General features: G+C 43.2%; 1 protein-coding gene across 1 annotated transcript in view; it reads right to left on the bottom strand.

Annotated features, from left to right (window-relative positions):
- Positions 1-4,889, bottom strand: part of UBE2U (ubiquitin conjugating enzyme E2U (putative)) — a 61,595-nt gene that overhangs the window by 930 nt on the left and 55,776 nt on the right. The window lies entirely within an intron of this gene.

Below are 4,889 nucleotides of genomic sequence, written 5' to 3'. Positions count from 1 at the left end.
CCTGCATTTGTAGCATAATTCCTAAGGTCATGTGAGTGAACGCTAGCAACCCTTTTAAACTTTCTAAGTTTTACGCCTTGCAATGGACTTTTCCATTTTGGTCAGTCTTTGTAGTCTTGGCTGGTTTATTCATTTAACACATATTTACTGAGTCCCTACTACGTGCCAGTGGATGTGTCAGGAAAAAGGTGTGCAGGAGTGCTGTAGCAGCACAGGGATGGGATCGCTGTGTCCAATGAGCACAGAAGTGGACTTAGAAGCAGAGGGCAAAGAAGAGGGCAGGACAGAGGACACAGCACATGCAAAGGCACAAAGGTACGTGAGGACCTGACAGGTTTGGAGGTCATCAGAGTTGGTACTTCAGTATTTGCACTGGGCCAGGTGCTGTGCTAAGCAGTCTACATGTATAACATGATTTAATGTAGACACAACCCTTGTGACGGGCAGGTATTATTATCCTTATTTTACAGATGAGTCGATCTAGACTGAGTGCCCTGCAGTAACTTGTCCAAGGACTTCTAGCTCATAACAATTGCTCCCAGGTTCATGGGAGTCCAAAATCGCCGTGCTGAAGTGCATGGCGGAGTCAGTGGAGCTGCTGGGCTGAACTGAGGCCAGATTAGGAGAGCCTCATGTGTCATGCAAAGGAGTTTCATCTCTTAGAAGGGTCTTGTGAACAGGGAAAGAAACTGATTATATCTTTAAAAGAATAGTATAGACATAGTATCTATATTTCTCAATATTTCCACTCAGCATGGGGAACTTGCTTTCTAGAGATGAACCTTAGCTGGTGCTACTTAGGCTCTGCACCCTCTACACTTCATCCCTTCCACCTAATTGCCACTTAATTCATTGCCTAGCATGGGCTGCAGGATAAATTCTGTCGGTCTCCGAAGTTTATTCCCCCAATTGCATATCAAATGAACCTTGTAATATTCATTGCCTTCAAATTGTGCTATAGATGAAGGTTATGAATGAATTGTTCTCTTAGTCTCTTTGGTACAGAACGGTTTGAGGAGAAATTGGAGTTTAGACAGCTGCCATTATCCTATGAGGTCTCCAATGATCACGTTTTTATCTTTGAGCTTTAGTGTTAGTCTCTAGCTTTCATTACTTTAAAACTAAATTCTGTTTTTCCCTTGAGAAAACCTTCTACTTTATTTTCTACTAGGGGCCCGGTGCATGAAATTCGAGCACTGGGTGTGTGTGTGGGGGAGTGTCCCTCAGCCAAGCCTGCCCCCTCTCACATACTGGGAGCCCTCAGGCGTTGACCCCCATCACCCTCCAATCGCAGGATCGGCCCCTTGCCCAGGCCTCCAGGCCTGACGCCTCCGCCAGAGGTGTCAGGCTTGGACAGGGGACCCCCATCTCCCCCCGATCACTGGCTCTGACCCCCACCCAGGCCTGAGGCCTCTGGCCCAGGAATCATGCCTGGGCAGGGGACCGCCATCTCCCTCTGATCGCTTGCTCCACCCCCCGCCCAAGCCTGATGCCTATAACCCAGGCTTCAGGCCTGGGCAAGGGGACCATCATATCCCCCCAATCCCCGGCTCCGCCCCCCACCCAGGCCTGATGCCTTGGCCAGAGGAGTTGACCCTCATCACCCTCCGATCACCAATCACCAGATCGGCCCCTTGACCAGGCCTGAGGCCTACAGCAGAGGTTGCAGGCTCCCCACGGTTGCAGGCTCTGCCCCTGCCCAAGCCTAACGCCTCTGGCGTAGGCGTCCGGCCTGGGCAGCGGGGACCTGCAGCTGCAGCGGGCCCGTGATCGTGGGCTTCCCTTTAGGCCCAGGCAAGGGACCCTTAGCTCCTGGGACTTCCAGCTTCGACCGTGCCGAGCTCCCATCGCTGGCTCCACCCCTACTTCCTGCTATCACTGGCCAGGGGGGCAAAGGCGCCTGATTCTCCGATAAAGGCCCTGAGGCCGCCTTTGCCCTGCCCCCTCTGCTCTTAGCTCCCCCCTGGGTTTCCGATCACTGTCAGTGGCAGGGGGCTTCTTCCTGCTTTCCCTTTCGCCTCCCTGCATTGTGCCTACATATGCAAATTAACCTCCATCTTTGTTGTCAGTTAACTGCCATCTGAGTTGGCAGTTAATTTGCATATAGCCCTGATGAGCCAATGAAATGGGTAGCTTGTATGCCAATTACCATTTTTCTCTTTTATTAGTGGAGATGAACGTATCACTAATGGAACTAACGCCAGTTTTTTTCAAACTGTGTTCAGGCCTTCCTAAATTCACATGCTTCTGGTTATAGGAAATACAGAGCCCAATTCAAAACAATTTAAACAACAGGGAAATGTCTCACCTCACAGGAGAGAAACGTCAGAGCAGGGCAGGACTGAATGACACGGTGCCTCAACAATGGCCTTAAGGACAAGTTCTCTTTATTGCTCTGCATGGCCATCTTTGGTGTCATCTTCAGACCCACAGCAAGAGAGACGTGGCCATTCTAGCACCACTCACATCAGATATGGCAACATCCAGAGAAGAAAACGGGGGGTCTTCGCTCCAGGGTCTCATTTTTAAGAGTAGAAAAACCATCCTCTGAGGCCCAATATATTTCCTTTCAAGCGAGATTGTCATACCCCACTCCTAAACTAGTTGCTGGCAAGGAAAATGGCATTAGCTGGCACCAGTTGTTGGTGTGGAATGAATGTTGAGTGTCAATCATTTTAACCATTTGCCTTCTAGTTCCTACCCTGTTTTTTATTTTATTTTATTTTTTAAAACACCAACTTCCAGGAAACAAAAAGAAATCCTGGTTAGATTAGCAGAACTTAATGCAAAATAAGCATAGAAATGATTCCTTATGAGAGAAAAAAATAAATACTATTTTGAACTTCTTTCCTCCAGAAAAACTTAAGTATTATAAGTCCCTTGAGAAAAGTTGGATTTATTGGTGGGAATCAATATCTGTGTTACTGTGTTAAAATAAGTTATGAAAGCACAAATTATATTTGCCTTATAGTTTGTCTTTCTTGGGATGGATCCCAGAAACTCTGCTCCTTCTAATTTTTTTTTTTTATCTTAAAAAATTAGTTACTGAAGGTACTAACATATGTTCTGACAGCTGGGCTCTGATTATTATCAAATGGTTTATTTCCATTCACTTCTGTATCAATCTGAATTCAGTTAGGAAAACAGAGCCACTATAAGTAATAGAAGAATGAGGGTTATTAAAGGAAACGGGGCTTATACAGGTGTGGAAGTCCTGGGGGAATGAAGGTATTGAAAGCTACAGCTGGGGAACTGGAAAACCAGTCTCTACCTCCTTTAGCCTGATGCACTGACATGAGTGGGGAAAGCAACTTATGGGGAAATCAAGTAGCTGCACACATGCTGCCACCCCAAGTGGGACAAAAATTCATGATGAACATATTCATGAAGCCATCATATCTGTAAAGTGAGAGTTTGTGGAGAGTTGCATGAAAGGAGGCTGCCATGTGCGGTATACACACGTTCTCAAGAAAATGGTTGCCCTGAATAGCCACAGCAATCTTGAAAAAGAAAAACAAAGTGGGCAGAATCACGCTACCTGATATCAAACTATACTACAAGGTCATAGTAATCAAAACAGCATGATACTGGCCTAAAAACAGACACACAGATCAATAGAATGGAACAGAAATAAACCCACATACACATGATCAGTTAATATATGACAAAGGGAATAAGACTATAAAATGGGGTAAAGATAGCCTATTCTAAATGGTGTTGGGAAAATTGGACAGATACATGCAAAAAAAAAAAAAAAGAAAGAAAAGAGAAGAAACTACACTACTTTCTTACATCATATACAAGAATAAACGCAAAATAAATTAAAGACTTAACTATGAAACCCCAAACCATAAAACTCCTAGAAGAAAGCATAGACGGTAAGCTTTCTGACATTGCTCTTACTAATATTTTTTCTGATATATCTTCTCACACAAGGGAACCAAAAATAAACAAATGTGATTTCATCAAACTAAAAAGGTTTGCAAAGGAAACCATCAACAAAACAAAAACAACCTACTAAATGGGAGAACATATTCACCAGTGGTATATCTAATAAGGGGTTAATATCCAAAATTTATAAAGAACTCAGACAACTCAACACCAGAAAACAACAATGCTCCAATTAAAAAATGGGCAAAGGACCTGAATAGGCACTTCTCCAAAGAGGACATAGAGATGGCCAATAGACATGAAAAGATGCTCAATGTTACTAACCCTCAGAGAAATGCAAAATAAAACCACAATGAGGTACCACCTCACATCTGTCAGATTGGTTATTATCAATAAATCAACAAACAAGAAGTGTTGGCAAGGATGTGGAGAAAAGGGAACCCTCGTGCACTGTTGGTGGGAATGCAGATTGGTACAGCCACTGTGGAAAGCAGTATGGAGTTACCTCAAAAAATAAAAATTGAACTGCCTTAAGACCTAGAAATTCCACTTCTGAAATATATCTGAAGAAGCCCAAAACATAATTTGAAAGAATATATGCACCCTTATGGTTACTGCAGCACTATTTATAATAATCAAGCTATAGAAGCAACCCAAGTGCCTGTCAATAGATGATTGAATGAAGAAGCTATGGTACATATATACACAATGGAATATTACTAGGCCATAAAAATAATATCTTATGTGACAGCATGAATGGACCTAGAGAGTATTATGCTAAGTGAAATAAGTCAGACAGAAAAATACAAATGCCATATGATTTCTCTTATATGTTGAATCTAAAGAATAAAATAAATGAACAAACAAAACAGAATTAGACTCATAAATTCAGAGAACAAACTGAGGGTTTCCAGATGGAAGGTGGATTGGAGGGCTAAGCAAAAAAGATGAAAGAATTAAGAAGTACATACTGATAGTTATAAAATAGTCATGGACAT

The sequence above is a fragment of the Myotis davidii genome, unplaced genomic scaffold, assembly GCF_000327345.1.
Source record: "Myotis davidii unplaced genomic scaffold, ASM32734v1 scaffold205, whole genome shotgun sequence".
NCBI classification, from domain to species: Eukaryota; Metazoa; Chordata; class Mammalia; order Chiroptera; family Vespertilionidae; genus Myotis; species Myotis davidii.
Note: the sequence above shows the minus strand (reverse complement) of the source record. Positions and strands in the feature narration are given on the sequence as shown.